The sequence below is a fragment of the Euprymna scolopes genome, chromosome 11 (assembly GCF_053919585.1).
Source record: "Euprymna scolopes isolate OS-2025 chromosome 11, ASM5391958v1, whole genome shotgun sequence".
Taxonomy (NCBI): domain Eukaryota; kingdom Metazoa; phylum Mollusca; class Cephalopoda; order Sepiida; family Sepiolidae; genus Euprymna; species Euprymna scolopes.
This window is the reverse complement of record NC_136492.1, coordinates 115794519-115815783: the sequence shown is the minus strand read 5'-3', so window position 1 is coordinate 115815783 and position 21265 is coordinate 115794519. Positions and strand designations below refer to the sequence as shown.

Below are 21265 nucleotides of genomic sequence, written 5' to 3'. Positions count from 1 at the left end.
CCAAATCCCAATGGTCGTCCATTGCTGATATGTCGTATCTTGCAAGTCACATATCACTTGTGCTTCCTTTGTCAATGCATACTCCCGACTACGTTACCAGCATTAAAATACCACCCTTTCACTTGAGGTTCGTAGATTCCATAAAGCCTGTGACTTAATAAGTTTCTTTCTTCAGTCTGCTACATCTTGGACTTCCTTCACTTTTCCCTCATTCCCTAGCTGCTCTGAAATGCAAAAGTTTAAATGTAATGAAAACATATCTCACATAGCACACGACCCACAACCCACCTGTTAGATACGATCCCAAAATGAAGCCGCCTATATTGCAAGCAATTATATACATTACAAAAAGAGGATAGGAGGTTCTCTCAATAAGTTTTCATACATTTTATAAGGACATTTAAAATTGCCATACACTCTTTAAAATCAGTATATTATTTCCATACATCTTAGATGGCTTATATATTTTTTTAATAATTTCAGCTTTAAAATCATATACACAAAAATTAGAATACACCTTATTTAGCCTGGTTGTCTAAAAGGTTGAATTTTAAAAAATGCAATCAGGATGTGACGACAATTTAAAAGAACGACATGCAATAAAAAATCTATTTTGAACTCATTGCGAGAGAAACGTATCAAATGTGTTCGATTTCTTTTGGACCACATTTCATGAATGGAGCTTCTGCTTTTTAGAGACAGGCCATATTCAAATAAAGGCAGAGAGTTTGTAAGCGATAAAAAGTGTAGTAGAAGTAAGGAAGTCAGAGGAATTGAATTGATCAGTCAAATAACGAATTTCATGGAAAAAGAGCCACCGTGTGTCAGTATATACTACAAATAAACAGTTAAATATCAGTGTTGAAATTGTATAAACCATAATCTGCGAGCATGAGAAGTTGGGGAAAATTTGCAGGAAGTAAGTCCGAAGGGTGCTTAAAGAAGATCACAGAATATTTTACCAGGGTGGGCATCAGTAGAGCTACCCTCTCCCTTTGTTCCACACCTTGCTCCCTGTGAATTTTGGTTATTTCCTAAGCTTAATAAAAACGTTAGAGGATGTTATTATGAGACAATTGGGGTGAAAGAGGCTGTGACGAGGGTAAATGGCACGCTCACATGAGAGTACTTCCATGGGACTTTCCAGTTGTTGGAACGGTACAAGAAGTGTATAAAGCCGGGTGTGATTACTCTGACATGTGTGCACTTAAACTACTCATACGAAAAACTTCTGGAAAAAAATATTGAATGTACCTCAGAAGAGTATAAAAAATCAAATTATTAAGGGTGTGTTCATATATAATTTATAACCTGAAAAAAAAAAACATATTCTTAATCTATGTATAGTTTGTCCAAGCAATTCTTAACTAGTTAATCGAACATTTATTTAAAGCGGGAATTTTTAAAGAAAAATGGCTCTGACTTACAGCCGTCTGTTGTCGACCTTTTTCGGAAAATTTCGTACAGGACTCGCCTTTTGTCTTTTGTCATTTCAAAATGTTAAAGCAGCCGTTGTTAACAGCTGTGGCGGCATGGCACACAAGATCGAAATGTGACTACATTTGACTTGACTTTTTGACGGCTGATAACGCTCGAACAATACGACTTCTAGTATGCAGATAGAAAACGGGAAATACATTCTACAAAACTTCAATCGGTTTCTCTCTGACCTTTCTGACGGGAAAGGGTAAAGACGCAAATTAAATGAGCTACTCCGGATGTAATTTAAACCTTTATTTAGTCAACATAAAATATAAAATCGGTGTGATACAGCAAATATTAAGATAGATAAATTAAATGTCTATGTGAGGTTTGAGTTTCATAAATAGAAAATAGAAATTAATCTCATTTTCTCTATTATTATTCGGGTTTCATTACATCCTCATAAAAGAACACGCATGCGCCTTAATCAAATTCTGAAACAAGAAAAAAAGTTTCTAAATTTTATTTAAATTTCTTTAAAATTTCCTGTCAATTAAAAACGAAATTCGCAATATTTGGATCAATGGGACAACTGTTCTAAACTTGAGAGTGATTTTCACAACTTTTAGTTCAATGTAACCTCCGATCTTTTTCAGGTTTATATATTCGAGCTTGGGAATGTTTCTGTTGAACTCTGAAATTTCGACGGAATTCCTGGCAGATTTGTTTACTTCTCGAGAGTAATATGTTCTTGTTCCGTCAGTCATGACTGAATAGAGGTATATGTAATTGCAATTTTATTTTTAGGTTACTCACACTGAGAATGTAACCATCAACTGAGAATTAAACATTTCATCAACAATCAGGCGAAAAAAACGTTCATAAATGATGTTTACATGTAATCTAACCACTGCTAGATTATACGAGGGGCGCGCAATAAGAAATGCCCCTGACCCACTTTCAGTTGTCTGACCTTGCTTAAATTTTGCGTATGCAATGATTTATATCTCAACGCGGGGGGGGGGGCAAATTTCAGTGCTGAACTAATTGTGGTTTCTGTTTTACAGGTGTTTGAACTGAGTCAGGTGTTAAATGGAGCATGGTGAATGTCGAGCAGTGATCCGGTTTTTGTATTTTAAAGGACGCACACAACAGGTGATTTTTGATAAAATGAAAAAAAAACTTATGATAATAATGCCCCATCATATGACCTTGTAAAACGCTCTCATCGTGAATTCAAAAGTCGCCGGAAGTCTGTGGAAACAGCTCCCAAACCCAATCGCCTCCCCCACCTTTCCGGCATTGATGAGGCAACTGTCCGTCCAGTTGAGGCGACAATTTTGGAAGATCAGTGCATTACTATTCGCCATAAAGCACAAGATGTCAAGATTAGTACAGGGTCTGAGGAAACTATCATTCATGACCATTTTCATATGCATAAGGTATCTGCCAGATGGATTCCCATGTTGCTCACACCATTCCAGAGGAGAGAACGCGTCAGGTGCTTGAGGATAAAATTGGAGGTGTGCCAAGAAGATGAGTCAAAGTTTTTCAAAAGACTTATTACACAGGATGAAACCTGGGTACATCAGTACGATCCAGAGACCAAAGCACAATGCAGTGGGAGCACTTGGACTCATCACCTCCAACGTAGGCAAGGGTGCACCCCTCCGCTGGCAAGGTCAAGCTCAGTCTTCTGGGGTAAGGACAGAGTAGTGATGTCGGATTTCCTGCCAAAGGGCACCATATTGACAGAAGCATATTATGCTTCACTTTTGAGGAAATTAAAGGGGGCTATCAAAATCAAGAAGCCAGGCAAGATCAGCAAACTTCCCACCCTCCTTTGAAATGTTTGTGAAATAATTTCAAAAAATCAAAAGCGTGGTTATTGTGAAAATTTCGAACAGAAGAATATGAAGGATCTAAAATTACGGAAAGTTATAAAAACAGTCGTTCAAAACAGTAATATAATGACATGAAGCTATATTACAACTACATAGAACATAAATATATATATATGTGTGTATATATGTATATATATATGTATATATATGTAAATATGTGCATATATGTATATATGTATGTGTATATGTGTATGTATATATACGTATATATGCATATATATGTGTATATAATATATATACATATATATATATATATATATAATAGATATAATATAGATAATATATATCGATATATAATGTATATGCATATAATATATATAATATATATATGTATATATATCATATATGTATATATATGCATATGCATAATATATATAATATATAATGTATATACTATATATAATAAGCATATACAGTATATATCTGATATATATATATATATATATATATTGGATATATAATATATAATATATATGTTTACTATATGTGTATATTATAATATATATATATACATATACATATATACATATGCAAATATATACACATTCACACAGACCCACACACAGCAAAATTGTCGTACGTAACTTAAAACCGTACTACCTTGCCTTACATACGTATCGAGCACTTATGAACAAAACACTGAACTTTTATCATATAAAAAATTATTGAGACACACACTAGTAATGTATATATATATATATATATATATATATATATATATATATATATATATATATACATACACATATATATATATAGTAATTTATAGATATGTATATATATTTGTATATACATATATATATATATATAAATTGTTTCAATCATTATGCCAAAAATATATGAAAATTACATCATCAACTGGCTGTCTCAATGTTTGTTATTTGCCATTGTGTTTTCAAATTCATGCAATATTCACTGTGTGATGACACATTATTATTAATCGCCTTATTGCAGACCTTTTAAAATACAAAAAAATAAGACGGGCGATTAACGGTAATCGAATAGGGAAGGCAGCTAGTTGGACTCGCAGAAGGAGTGTTTATCAAGGATTTTGCTATGGAACTTGAGAAGATCCAGGAACTTTGGTTTCATGCCTGAACAACCCCAACACCAAAGCCAGAAAGAATAAGAACAGCAAAAATAAACTTGATATTTGAAAAATTCAGTCAATCGAAACCCAACCAGAACGAGTGCTTCCATTTTTGCAAGAGCTGGAATGGCAAGGAATTCCCAAACTATTCCAACGCCTCCATTGAGCAAACAACATAGTGAAAAACGAAAGGCTTGAGAACAGAATTACATCACCGTTGATTTCCAATTGAGTTTTTGCCCTAATAAAACATTTTAACAGACCTGCAATAAGGGGATGGACAGTGGAAACTCCTTGATAAAGAAACACATGTCATAACTTTATGAATATCGGATGAATTTGAATAACATTTTGGGAAATAACTAACCCTAAAACAGTCATTTGATGAACAATTGTTATATTTTGTGACACATATTTTGTGAAATATAGATTTTTTTCCTAATCCACAATAAAGCGAATGACGCAGTTTATATATGGGCAGGTATGTAAGCATCAGAATATATATATATATATATATATATATATATATATATATATATATATATATATATATATATATACATATATATATATACTTGTTTATTGTTATATAAACATGCTCACATCCCGCTGGTACAAACAGCCACTTGTTTCAATCAAACAACAGATATCATCAGGCAGCGACTTGACTATTCAAATGTTCAATGAATTATGGATTTTTATTTTAGGTAGGAACTCTTTAAAAGTTGGAGTTAAAAAATCTTAAAACACAGGACTTTAATTATAAGATGTAAAGAGGGAGGGGAAATCTAAATAAAATTAAAAAAAATATAATGGAGACAGAATGATTAAGAGGAGAAAAAATAAATAGAGAAAGAAAATAAATAGAGAAAGAAAATAGAGAAAAAATATAATATGGAGTAGAAAACGAAAAAAAAACAAAGATATAAAGGGTTATTATAAAGAAAACAAGGGCTGTATAATTGTTCATAAATTGGTTGACACGCAGATCTTTTTCTTTTTCTATATACTCTCAACATTTTAAGCTTCCCTTCCTATTAATTATTACTTTCTCTCTTTAACTATATTTCATCATTCTTTCTTTTCTCTTCTAGCCCTTGTTTTCTTTATATCTGTTGTTTGATTGAAACAAGTGGTTGTTTGTAGCAGCGGGAGGTGAGCATGTTTATATAACAATAAAAAAAGTACTATCAGCTCTTTTTATTGAGAACTATCTAGCAACCTCGTTGAATTAACTAGTCCATTACTTTTGAACAAAAAACCCCGAGTATATATATATATATATATATATATATATATATATATATATATATATATATATATATATATATATATATATATATTATAAAATTAACTCAATAACCGGGCAAAGTTTTTCTTCAATCATTCTTCTAAATTCAGCCCAGTCTTAACAGTCGTTCGAAATTCATTTTTCTGCACACATCTTTCTTTTAATAATACTATTTGAACTCATTCCCTTTTTCTTGTACACATATGTGAATTATTCCACAGATTTCTGCATTTTGGAATACTTTGGCCCATCCTCAGATAACGCACGTCCCTTGGATTTTGCTAGTGGAAATGGAAATGTAATTCTTTGGATTTTGAATTATTTTTTATTTTACCGTTTTGGATATTTTACCCTTCAGCAGAGGATCCCTTCACGTGAAATACCCTTTCTTAACCCACCCCCTTTTCTTAACTATTTGTTACCAAGTAAGATCTATGAGTTACTTGTAGTTCCATTAAATACAAGCAAAATCCGATCCCGCATTTTCCTAAATCCTACCCTGTGATTAGAAGGAAAATATTTCTTCGAAACTCCGTGGATTAAGGACTATCCACTTATTTTTTGCTTCCTTTTAAAATTAAATATGTTGTTTTCTCTTTTTCAAAGTGTTTTTAATATGTTTTATTAATTACTTGTTTATATATATATATATATATATATATATATATATATATATATATATATATATATATATATATATATAGTGATATATATACAAATATATATACATATATATATAGTGATATATATACATATATATATATATATATATATATATATATATATATATATATATATATATATATATATATATATATATATATGTGTGTGAGATGCCTACTCTGTGAATATATTAAAAATAATAAACGTTAGGTTCTTCGGGATACGATCAATTTTATAATATCTCCAACTAACAGCAGGCGTAAACTCACAACTAGAAATATACAAATAAAATAGTGCAAATACTTAACATTGTCAAAAACCTGAAGCAAGAAGCCTTCAACATTCGCAGGAAAATTTAAGTTGAAATGTGATAGAGAAAAGGGAAGATTATACACTTTCTCATGTGTAACATCTTAAACGATGAAAAAAAGAGCATATTTTTATTTCATGGCTTATAAGTGATATTGATGAGAATACTTCCTATAAACGAAATGTTGACACAACTCTGTTATTATATATATATATATATTTATATATATATATATATATATATATGTATATATATATATATGTGTGTGTGTGTGTGTGTGTGTGTGTGTGTGTGCGTGTGTGTGTGTGTGTGTGTGTGAGTTTATTTGACCAGCATTATTATATTAAAATAAGGATAATTTTAGCCGAAAAAAAATTATCTTTAATCATACTTTTTTTTAAAATCCCCTTTAACTTATTGCGTGCGTGTCAAACCTGTTGATAAGTATTTCATCTGTACTTTCCCTAAAATTTTCGTCGGGTAGTAACTGCAGCATCATTGTCAAGCCTGTGGCAAACACTACTCTATATTTAGTGGGCTGTTGTGATCCAACAAAGTTTGATCATCGGAAATTGACACAGAATGGGGACGATGGAGAGATTAATTAGAACTTTCATTCATGTAAGCGATCCCGGAGTACAACCAGAACGCCTTGCTAGTTGGAAACGTTTTGATGGCTGATACACAAAGAAAAAAAAACAATTTCGGGACCATTGCTTTGTGAATAGGATTATTATGTGTTGTCGAACTATGTTTTGTTTTCTAAGTGCCTTTAAGCTCAAGGCCGAGATTACGTTTGCATAAGAAAACGAGTAACGAACAAAATTGAGGTTTGGTCAGGAAATCACCTAATTTGTATGCATAGGTGACAGCGAATAAGGACGAATCAGAGTATGACGTAAAATAATCCAGATTGGTGGAATGATGATCCCCGGTCCGCATCCCCCCACCGCCTTCCTTTAAAAGCAGACGCAGAGCGGTGTTAGTCGGTTTGGAGTTGCAGATAGTCGCCGAGAAGTCGCTGCTCTGTCAGTCAGCACACTTTGCCCCCTCCGATTCACGGACTAGCCAATAAAGAAAGAAGAGAATCGTTTGTTTAAAAAAAGGTCAAGGTTTATCGAGCAAAAACTCGATTTCCTATGAGCAGCTGCGATCCTCACTACTAACATAATTCCATAGTTAGAGGACCGATTTTCTCACCGCGAGGGGTTGTGCTGAGTCGGCCAGCGGGTTGGAGAGGACATGGTCGAAATGACGCCAAGAATTTAGATTTTAACAATGATGCCATCTGTTGACGTTGAAAAGGCGTTTATAGAAAAGACCACTAGGGACATTTCGCTGTTACTACAGAATTCCGTAAAGTTTTAATGGGCTCCGGAGAAATTCGTAAAAGGTTGTTAACGTGTAGAAAACCCCCGATTGAGGAGTGTCAGTAAAGTCCAGCTGCTCGCTCTATCTAATCCAGAAGGAAGCTGGAAGATGAAGTCATGGGACCCGGGATCGATCTGTTTGAACTGGGTGAATTTTGGACCCTAATCAACGGATTGCATTGATGTCAAATTTGTCAGACTGGAAATTCGAATATTGGATAATATGATGCCCCATAAGCCTCCAAATGGCAACGCTCGAATAACGAAAATCACGCCGCCCGTTTTCCTAAAATTAAAACAAAATCATTGTTTGGGAATAACTTTCGAATTCTTAACGGAGTCATAGTGCCACACGAAAACGACAAGCATCTGCCGATGTAGATATGGTCGGACAAGGACTCTGGTCGATCATGCCACCAACGGTGGCCCGGACGAGTATGAGTTCCGCTGTTTATCATTCTGGCATTCCTAGCATCTTCAGTTTGTATATTGGTTAGACAACGCATGGATAGCTCAAGAGTTGGCAGAGTATGCCAAACAGGTAACGGGACCAGACAAGAAGGTAGAGATTATAAATGAGTGAAAAACTACCAACGGCAAAATTAATGAGAATTGCCTGATATGATGAAGAGTGTTGCATCGTTTGATGTGGAACTATACCTGACAAAAACGTATTCTTGACACACTCGCGCTAACCAGAGTACGATATGTATTCTGTCGGCCGTTCGGTGAAAGTCTATTGCTAAATATTCGACTTAGAAGCGAATATTGGATGTGTTTAAATTGTTATTCGAAAAAAACTGTGGGGAAATGTCGTAATAAAGGATAAAATAAAAGTAATTGAACCATTTATTTTTATTTTCGGAGTTTGTAATAATGCCCAAATGTGCTTTTAATAAATGGATAGTTGATATATATTCTGAGGGTATATCGCAGAATAGCTTCATTGATTGATATAAATATTAAATATGATTACGGGCGAGGAAATAACTTATTTTAGTATAAACGTGCATAATCAAACTGTAAGTATTTTTCAACATGTTACAACATAATATTACAAAATGAAATTCTGTATTAACAATTAAGTAAGATTATTGAAACATAATTAAATGGGCTCCAAATATTGTACTTTACGTAATAATAGATTTAAATAAAATTAAAAAATGTGAATTTACACACACACACACACATATACACACACACACACCCACACACACATATATATACATAATTTACATTGGTATAATGTGAAAATATATTTAAAAATTATATTCGAATGAAATAAAATAAGTGATCAGGAATATATTATATGTATTACAATTATTAAGATTACCTAAATGTAAATATAACTAAATATATTATAAATAATACATTAATAAAATAATTGATGTTATATTCATTAGTGATACATATTAAAATTAATACAATTATGAATACAGAAAATTTAATTTTAGTGGTTTTACTTTACAATCCAAAATTTGTTACTAAAAATATAAAATATAAAGTAATTGCAACTTCTCTTCCAATTTTCGGATTTTATAATTATGCTCAAATGCATTTTATTTTTTTTTAATTAATATTTGCCATTTTTTCTGACAACTTTCTAGCAGAAGAGATTCATAGATGGACCGTCTATAAATTCTGATGATGCTAGTTGGATTTTTCCTCTCTTTGAGGATTTTCCTCTAGCTGAAACAATTTGTAAACTCATTCTGGACTTATAGTAATAAATCTCCTATATATATATATATATATATATATATATATATATATATATATATATATATATAATTTGTCTATCACTTTGTGTGTCTGACATTATATTATTTTTTTGGTTCGTAATAAGTAAAATTAATCCAAACCTTTTTTACGGAAAATCGTCATCAGTTCGCTCGGAAACCGATATCACGCTACCACTAACCGAAGTGTTTCATGTTGTATGAATGCACCTTTTCCAAATGTCATTTATTTATTTAATTTATTAGCGATAATTAGTCGATTGTTACTGGATATATGGGAAAACAGTTTAATTGGGAGGGGAATATTTGTCCGTTCAATAATGAAGCAAACCCTTAGGCTTTTGTCAACGATTTATTTTTGGAATCCTAGTAAACTATCCAATGTTTTTTATTGTTTGAATTGTTAGAATGTTGTATGCGTTTCTCTGCATAATTTAGCGTAAAATACATGTCCTCTCCCATGTGTAGGCATGCTTTTTATACTGAATGTGTTTTATACTTGAGATTTCTTTCATATAAATAGTAAACTTCGTTTATAATGACTTAAATAAAAATATGTAAATATATGGCAATTAGACATGCGATAAAGTCGTGTGGTCGTAGTTAGTGGCAGAACGTTGCTTAACGTCTTTGGAATTATGTAGAGGAATTTCGCCAGGTGCAGTTGCACAAGCATACACACGTAGAAATCGGTAAGATGCGACATTTGAGTAATTTCGTCACTTTTGATAACATTTTCAATATAATTTTTTAAAGCCTTTTTATTCATAATTAATTAAACATTTTTTTCTTTAAATAAATATTTTCACATATGACTATTGGAGAAAATTTAAAATTCAATAGTAGTTTTCTGTTTTCCAAATTGAAAAATAATAAAAATTACATTAAATTTTTGCAGATGTTTTTCTAATAATACATTTATGTTGCCGTTGAGTATTACGAAATATTTAGAGTTACAATAACATGACTTTTATGCGGGAGATAAATGGCAATATATTAGCTTCGAACCCAAAGATTTTACATCAATTGTGTCGGTGAAAACTATTAATAGCAGTTAATTTGTTCGTTTGTGATTTATTAAAATTAAGCTCTAACTATTTTACGTAAGTAAAATAGAAATTATTTGAAAAATCAGAGAAAGTTAAAAATACGTTCGTCCTAATAGAAAAAGAGAGAAATACACCTCGCGGTCGAGGGAAACCTAAAGTAGCGTGCTTGGCAATATATACGTGGCAAGTAGATGGCAAGAAACTGCTAGCTAACAAGTATGTGAGAAAGAAACTTTGTAGGACGTTGAAGCGCTTTTTATAAGAAACCACGAATAAAGGCATTTACATTGCAATTACAAATGTGCCAGTTAGATTTTGATTACTTTCCTGTTTTTATTTATGTGCTTCTATTGCAACGGGACAACGTTGCATTTATATTTATTTGGTGCCGTGACCAGGATCTATATAATAAGGTTCGAGATGATGGAACTAACAAACATAACAGTTACACCTGAAAACGTAGTCAAAATAGTGACGTAATAACGAAAAAAGCGGAGAGTTGAGAACTTGACTGTGTGCCAATTATTCGTTCTTTTGTTTATTGTTATCTCACATTTGAATTTTTCCCTGGCCGTCATAATTTTGTTACTCATAAATATTTGGTGGAGACCGTGGTTTAACGTCAACGCTTCATTCGGGTTTAAACGAAAATATCTAGTTCATAATTGGCTGTGTTGTTTAAAGATGGATTTAAAATAAAGCATTTTTAATTGCCCACATTTTATAAGTTTCTGCTAAGGACGAATTAAAGGGTAAAAGGCTCTTGTGACACCTCAAGAAGAAGGTTCAATTATCATTGTATACTATTGATATTTCCTGAATAAGAGGGCAAAGATAATGCATCTGGCGCGGTGAGACAAATTTCAACCAAAATTGTCACACATAGTCTCGTAAAAATTGGCAGCACATTTAAGATACAAAAATAACTCGAAATATTTGTAGTGATAATCACGACAAACTGTTGATATTTTTTGTGTAGCCAGTAAATATACTTATTCACTTGGTAATCATATTCGCCAGTGTCTACGGCTGCACCGCCGTTGCTAATTACTTACCTTTTTGTAGATATTACTGGTAACATCTACGGAATACCTCTCTCATATCAGAAGTTTCTTTTGCGATTTAGCAGACTTCGACTTTTTCAAACATTACAATCTGGAGTTTTCTTGAGGGTTCCTGATCTCTGCAATTATCTCTAAACAACGTCGCAAATAATCCTACGCATACAAAATTTTAATACATGTTTTTTTTTGAGCTGACTCACCTAAATTAATGCTAGTGATATAATAACCGAAAATTTTAAGCAGTTCTGTACCCTGTTAAATTAAATACATTGTATCTGATAACTCTGATATACGGGTGAAATGATTAAATTAATAATTTCCTTACAAAATGTATTTTATTTACGCCCTCTCTTCCTTTCATTATATTTCTATTTCTTCAGAAATTACTTGCAGTTCCAAGCCAATCAAGCAATAAAAGCTACTTTATTACAGAAGACGACACGCAGCGTTGCTACATTTTCACATAGCAACTGTTACTATCTTTATTTATTCAAACTCAGTTCTATATTTATATTTTACAACAGGATTTTCACACAAGTTTGGTGATTTCAATTTGGTTCAGTGTTCCTAAATATCTTTTACAAGTGTCAAAGACCTATATTATTATTATGAAATACTACAAAATGCATTAAAACCATTCTGTCTTGTAAGAGTTCTGTTTTTAATCCGAATTTACTAGTATCTAGAGGTACTAGGCGTAAATATATACACTGCTACAAATATAATGCAAATATATACCCAACATGGGATCCAGAAACATAAAACAGTATAATTGTAAGTAAAACCCTCATAAAAAATAATGCCGTCAGCTGTCGAGGATTATCATGGAAGGTAAAAAGATGAAGAGAAAGCAACAACCAGACATCTATTGAATTAGCGCAAAGACGACTTGAATCTCGAGATGTTTATTGTAACCAAAATTCAAATGAAGACCAATGTTCACTGCCAACACGAAATCAACGGAAAACGGCTGTGACAATAAGAGAAATTATTTGTAAAGTTTATCGACAAAAGTAGAGAACACTGCGAATCTGTGGAGCTTCTTTGTCACGCAATTATCAACGAACACTCAAAGTAATATATGATTACGGCCCGTGTGAAAACTTCTAGTGAATAATAATAATAATAATAATAATAATAATAATAATAATAATAATAATAATAATAATAATAATATAATGCGTGTGTGTGTTTCTGCGTGCCTGTGGTTACTACATTATAATCCAGGACATCGACACCACCTTTCTTTCCGAGGCCAAGAATAGTATCACGCCGAAGCTTGGCCTTATCCACGTCCATAGTTTTTGTATGTGGCCAGTCGAATAGTTTTGGCAACTGATACGATATGTCTTCTCGGTACCTCCCCAGATATTGTTTCGATGGTTTAGCGGTTTTCAAATTGTCTCAAACCTAATACAATAACTGATGTAATTAGCGGTTCATGAAGTTGGAAAAACTCATGCATTAGTTCCTACTAATCGTTGAGAAAGTCGTTTTCGTCTAGGAAATTATATAGGTTTTATAATAATCGAGGAAGACAACGCGTAGATTAAAAAAAAATGTTGTTTACCTCGACACAAACTCGTGATAGTACACTTTATGGCACCCACCTTAATTCTATTCCCGGCCCCGCTTGTGGATGTCAACATAATATTTCTCAGGACCACCACCTTTAAATTCTTCCTTATTTCAGTTTTTTTTGTATTGACTGACTCGTTTGAGCACACATAACTTGTAACAACCTGTTATATAGACGGGTTTCCCTAACACGCATAACCAGTGCGAGTGTCTCAAGGTTCCTCGACTTATCTCTTGTTAAACGCATTAAATGTAATTTGATTAAATAAACGGTACAAAATTCATCTCTTAAAATTGTGGCGCACTTAAACATATGCATGGGACAAAAACGTAGTATCAATGGTTTGAAATTAGTTTATTATATGTCACGATTGGTCAGAACAGACACCAACACCCAGAAATTGTTTGGATTTATTCCTCACAACGCATTTCAGTACATCCACATAAGCCCAGATATGTGATATGAAATCTAAATGGAGTAATTTACATTCTATCTTAAACATAGCCCCGTTTCAATCCATCGTAGATTACTGTGCTTGGGATGACTAATAGAATATTCAGTTGAATCTTCACATGCTCTAATAGTCTTGACAACGACAAACCATTTCAACGCAATTATCATATAATAGAGAGTAACTGAAGTATTACTCTAAAAACTCTGCGATTTCTAGTAGTGTCTCGTTAAAGCGTCATCCAAATTACACTTGGGAACTATACCAATTTGAGGTTTGATTTTTCTGGGATTCTCCGATCCTCACTACACTCTACTGCTTATGAGATATCCCGATAGATGATGGTTTCTCTGTAAATCTTCCATGTTTTTCGAATTTTTCTCAGGTATCCTTTCTAATAAGGTCCGTAACAAAACGTTGACTGTTTTTCCAAGTTGGGGGAAAAACGCTATTTTCTGTTTGGCATGCTGCATATCTCTTTCATTTAAATAATAATCTCACATTTTTCGATTTACTTTTAAACGGTCTCATTACATGCTTCACTAAAATCAAAATCAGATATAATATATTTTTTTTCCGAAATAGCTCCTGGTAAGCTGTTGTCTCCGAGTGTTTTTTAAAATTTTCCCGTCAGGACTATTCCTCGAATAAAAAAGAACATATATATTTCACCAGTCTTCGCGGTATTAATGTGTTGCAAAATACGATCAAATATTAAGGTGGTGACAATTGGGGGTGAATTAGCGAACACTTGTTATGTTTTATTTATAAAGCCTGTTAATATTTTTTATAATGAATGTGTTTTTTTTTAAATATTTAATGATTAAAAGTTTTCCCGGAAATTGTAGGACAATTTATGATGTGATATTGTGTTTGTTCGAGTCAGGAATAAAAGCAATCGCGTAGCGTTTCTGTTTTTGTATTCGGTTAAGTTGAGAGCATTCTGGTATTTTCTTTAATTTCATGACGATTTTGTGTACTTAAATTGTGCACAGAAGCTATTATGTGTTCAATATACGAAATTTGATAAATTACAAAATGTAGGATGCTGCAGACTATTGCATCAAATTCTAGTATAGGAATAAGTAATGCCGTTCATAATTTGTTCTTATAGAAATAGTGGATGTTGTGTATAAGTTTGTTATTCTAAATGAAAGTAATTTCGATGGCAATGTCGAGATCTTGTTATCCATAGCAATCGACATTTTAAATACATATTTAAACCACGTCTATTAGATGATAAACAATACTGTATTTGCTATAGGACGGTAGCATATTTATGCATTTGCTTCGCTTGGTATGTGTGAGAGTTGGCCTAAAATGTTCGCACTAATATTCGTATATCTGATGCAATGTTATAGTAAACTATAAAATAATTAAAACCACGTGTAATTAGATGTATTTGCTTACATATATGTTTAGTAATTGTCAAGGAAAATATTTAAAATAATGCATTTTACTAGATCGATTTCTGACTTTTGGGATATGATATCTTTATTCCTCGAGGGGTATGCACATCATGAGAATTGTTTGCATTTTTTGTGATTAAATAGAATTCTAAATAAAACACTATACTTTTCTAATGTTGGTAGAATTTGTTAAAATGCATGTAATTGGGTTAAAATTCTATTCTCCGTCAAATTCATAAGATTTAGAATGAAACTAATTCACATATCAAATGAATAGTTAAATATTTTTACTTTTTCATCAAAATACAGACTCTTGCCAAGAAACTTATATTGTGATCAAATGTAAACAGAGTGGGAGCGAGGAAAGAGATATTGAAGGAAAAAAACTATCCCTAAACATGAGTGATTCAACGACTTACTCACAACCAATAAATGATGGGCTTGTTTCTCTATATCGGAAATCTTTTTTTTCAAAATAATACGATGAGAAAATCAACTTGCAAAACAGTCTAACAAGATAATTACGGTTATCTGGTTACACACTACTCTGTAAATATCTAGTTGTCTTAGGGTCTGGATTTAAATATGAATGTGCTTCTTGGAACACATTATTCGTAAGTGAAACGAGTTGGGGAAGACAGACTGTGGAAAGAAATTCTAAATATAACTATTTAATCCAACTTTTTACGAATTTCCTCAACTGCGAATTCTTCTGATGACAAGTTTTTTTTTGCATTCTTACATATGCACTCATGTCTGAAAAATAGTTTTCTTCCTGAACCATATTGTTTATTGAAAAACCTTTTATTCACTTTATGATATGTTAGAACTCAAATTTGCAATCGTCATGAAGGTGTGTAAGGACAAGTCCCAACACATAAACTCAACGAGTTTTTATCTACACACTTAAAAATTGGTGTTTATGGCATTCAGAAATACGGAAAACATTTTAATCCGTTTTCATTCTATGAATCCTCCTGACAATAAAGGACATTGAAAATGTTGTACTCGGATGGGTTTATCGGATGTTAATCTGTCTCCCAATTGATTCAGCACTTCGTATGCACGAGTTGTCTTCACTATATCTTCCTTATGTAAGGAGTGGGTAGATTTAAAACCACCTTTAATGATCGATGCAAGCTAGCCTAATGGTTTTCGTACTTAACTCACTGTATTTAGGTTTTGCTTTCAGCTCAAGTGTTTTTTACTTTCAAGAAGGGAAGTTTTTTGGTTAGAAACATGAACGTGTCTCAGCCACTTTCTGATATTTTACTCCATTTTCAAAGGTATTTAACATTTCATTAGCTAGTATGAACGTGTGTATGTATGTATGTATATATATAGAGAGAGAGAAAGAGAAAGAGGGGAGAGGAGAGAGAAATACTAGCATGAAAATTATATGGTTAAGCTTAAACAGGGAAAAGTAAAAGACTATTTGTTAAAACAAGAAATTCCAGTAAAAATATAATAAATTCTTAACTTAAAATATTGCAGCACCAAAATGCATTATATAATGTTATAAATTTAATTAAAAAAACTTTTTATAGGGTGAGAGATCGAGATAGATGAAAGAAAGAGAAAGCGAGAGATCAATTAATTATGTATAAAGGGAGGGAAAATGAAAGCGAGAAAGAAAAGGAGAGACGGAGAGAGGGATCATCACCCAAATTAAACTGAAATGAAAGTTTTGCAAACCGATTCTTATATAGATTTAGTTAGTCGATATGGTAGTTATAGCACAACGTTGGTATCGTAATTTCCATGAAAATATATTAATCACCAACACATTTTTAAAATCCGTCACCTCAGTATATTTGTCCGATTGTACTGTGATAGAAGAAATACATAAACACATATTATATAAAATATTTTATTCAAATAATTGTTAACAAATACACAAAAATTATAATAAATATATACAGCGGTTTCTTCTCAGGTTTACCGTCTTTACAAATGTTCTTAGGGCTCAGATTTTCAATTTTCACTGTGGTAGTTTCAATTTTCTCGCTGAAAATGAAAAAAAAAACAAATTAAAATGTTATTTCTGTGATATTTTTCATTTTTAAAATGTTATTTCAATACAAAAATATAAAAGCAAACTTTGTTAGAATAATTTTTTAAGTAATATACCATAGTATTGAATCATCCTACATCGACCCATAAAAGTTTAAGCGAAGAATGCCATAAAATACAAAAACAGTCAAATTATACCGCAATAATGAAACTATGGTAAACACTTAGAAAGGCATTCCTTTTAACGTTTTGTGTTTCTTAATATTTATTTATTTGTCACAAATAGAATTTGTTATATTTTTATTGTAAGTATAATTGGGTGTTTACACTTTTATGAGAATAAAGTTTTATCATCGTATTTTATGTTGCATATTTCCTATTGAATCCTTTAAGATTGTAAGTATTTATCTATAATGCAATATGAATTACCTTAAATACCGAAAACTATATGAAATACTAGTAATATGGGTGTCCTTATGGATGTTAATACCTTAGTTTAGAGATTTCCATTCATAGGTTTAAAATTTTTAACAATTTGAAAACATTTTTTCAATGAATTATGTTACTATTTTTATTTAATATCTATTAACCTATATATTTGTGTTCCTGTCCTTTGAAAATCTTTTTGAAAAGCAACAAGTGGGTATTTCGCCGTTAACAAAACCTGCTTGGATAATTTTCTACCAAATTTCAAATAATCATACGAATTTGTATAAAAAAAAATAGACTTAGTCGAATCACATTAGTAGAGCAAGTGGGCATGCAATAATAATTCTTGTATAATATATTTAGGAAGACAAGATATTTCGTATGAGACGCGAACACAGAGAAATAATTTGCATCACGGTTACTAAGTTTGCAAATATATTTAATGAGACGGGAAGAGATTAAAAGAAATACTAAGACCTTAATAAACAAACGGACGGTAGCTGGGAATTAATAAGAAAAGACACCTTAAAATCCCGCTATCCTTTCAACTATATTAAAGCAGAAATCACGCTAAGCTAGTGAAATCGGCTTTCTCCAGGACACAACGTCTCATAGAAATATGCAACTCGTGGGCGAATTCAAGTTGGTTTTAGAGCCATGTCAAAAGAAATGGAAACTGTTGCTTTTTGCAGTTCATACAAAGATGATTTCCAAAATACCGTATGCCACAATGGTCAATCATCTAATATTGATCACGTCCAATTTCATTGATCCAACGAGTATTGCAAGGCGAACGTAATTATGCTGTATACAAATATTAGTTAGTGATAATAAGATAAGAATGTTGCACTTAAAAATCGCCTGTTTTAGGATGCAACGAAACAATCTGTAGATGCATGAAAACTCATAAAAATGTTTAATTGTAGAGTCGTCGAACTTGAAATAAAACTTAATCAGCGAGAAATAATTGTCATATAAATGTGTAACTTATTCAAAAAATGATTTAATGAGTGTTTAATACAATTATATATATATACATATATATACATATATATATACACACATATATGTATATATATTTATATATTTATATATATATATTTATATATATACATCTATATTTATAATATATATAAATATATATATATATACATATATATATATATGATGAAAATGATGGAAATAGTATTCCGACAACATAGAGAAAATAAAAAGGAACAAACCGTAGTATGTGTTCATCAACAGTTCGTCTTTATTTCGAGACTTCCTCTGGATGAATGAGATTAAGTAACAAAGAGACTTCTTGAATCTGCGCTTATCGCAATTTCAAACACTATTAAACAACGTGGAGGTTTCTATAACATAGCACCATTAATAAGTAAACTTTTATTAGAAGAACATTATTTAACTGTAGACACAGGTTAACTTTCTCACACCATTCAAACACCTCCTGAAATAATTAACACATAATCTCATACAATAAATTACATAAAAAACACTCATTTCATTTCTGTTACAAACTTATATTTGAATTTCAACAGATATATCTTTTTCCCAATAAGAATATTAACTTGCGTTCATAGTTTTAAAATTACATTAACGACTATATGACGTCACTAAAATTACTTCTGTTTAACAGCGCCAGCCCTCCCCCTCCTTTTTGAAATGCCAACGCCTTTTTTCAGTTTCTCTGAAATAGAACTGCGTCACACTGTGCAGGTGAAACATTTTCAAATATTTTGTACTGGTATTTTTGGTTTCTTAATCTCATTCATCCAGAGGAAGTCGCGAAATAAAGACGAAACGTTGATGAACACATAATACGGTTTGTTCCTTTTTATTACATATATATATATATATATATATATATATATATATATATATATGCGCGTGTGTGTGTGTGTGTTTAATAAGATATATAGAATTGCTTGTGAAATAATAAATAATACATTTGCATGAATTATATTATAATTAAGTGTATTTTAAGAACTGACAATGTTGGGCAGCTCTCTCAATTATTTACATAGCAATACAAGGTATTGAACAGTATTCAAAAATATTTTAAGGTGGTGTAATTCATATATATGGACTAGTGTATAATATGCACACATATAACATATATAAATTTTAACTTTTTAATGTTATATGTATATATAAAAGTATATATGTGTATATATATGAATACATGTGTATATATACATATATATATATGCATATATTTGTATATATATATATATATATATATATATATATATATATATATATATATATATATATATATACGCATACTATGAAACTTATTGGTTGTCATCAGCTAGAATCGAAGCAAAAACATTTAGAAATCCATACAGTTAAAACTAACCTGAAAGGTTGATAAACTCTTTTTTAATTAAACAGTTTCTAGCAATGAATAAATTTGCGTAGGCGTAAAAGTAATAGAAATATGTCGGCAAGTTAAAGAGAATTGTTTTCAATTTCAACTTCCTGAGATATTTTTGTACGCAATATTCATCCAGGTAAATGAACATTTTTTTCGGTATAAACCACCACTGATGTATTGTAACTTGTCCTGAATATTTCCGGGCTGTATAACCTGCAGTTTATTCGTTTCTCCATTATATATTTAGACACAAACACACAGATGTATCACATATTCTCTTTTAAACTTTATATGAATTTTATAACATACATATGTGTACGCATACACCTCTCTCTCTCTCTTTCTGTCTCTCTCTCTCATATATATATATATATATATATATATATATATATATATATATACAATGCAACGAAAAACCAAAAATAGATAAATGGTAATAAAGGGTTCATCCCTCTTTCAGGGGGCTTCATCAAGATTGAGTTGAACAGTAACCTGTTTAACTCAATCTTGATGATGTCCCCTGACATTGGGACTAAACCTTGATAACCAAATATCTATTTTAGGTGTCCCTTTTCATTCTAATACCATCCACAATTGGGATTTTTTTCTTCATTCATACACACACACACACACACACACACACACACACATATATATATATATATATATATATATATATATATATATATATATATATAACGTCTAATAATTTACCTTAACACACACATATGTATATATATATATATATATATATATATATATAATGTTTGCAAGATATCTAACCTCTCAATACAAAAAAAAAAACATTGGCTTGAAACAGCTGGTTTTGTTTCAACAAAAGGCTTCGTATTTTGTCAGATATATCTAAATCAATAATAGCATATAAAGGTATTTACATATTTTAAGATTTTATTTCAATTTCACAGAATCAGCTGTAATCAAAAGTGTTTCCGGATGTCATCATCAATCAAAATATGCACTTAACAACTCGTTGAAATGTGACTTCAAATTTCGCGAATATTTACATCTTTATATATATATATATATATATATATATATATATATATATATATATATATATATATATATATATATATATATA

General features: G+C 31.3%; 1 long non-coding RNA gene across 1 annotated transcript in view; it reads right to left on the bottom strand.

Moving 5' to 3' along the window:
* Window positions 1-17197: 17197 nt before the first annotated feature.
* LOC145288080 (uncharacterized) overlaps window positions 17198-21265 on the bottom strand; it is a 108776-nt gene continuing 104708 nt past the window's right edge. Inside the window, exon 2 of the long non-coding RNA XR_013869257.1 lies at window positions 17198-17348. This is a non-coding gene — a long non-coding RNA (uncharacterized LOC145288080). The remainder of the gene's footprint in view (window positions 17349-21265) is intronic.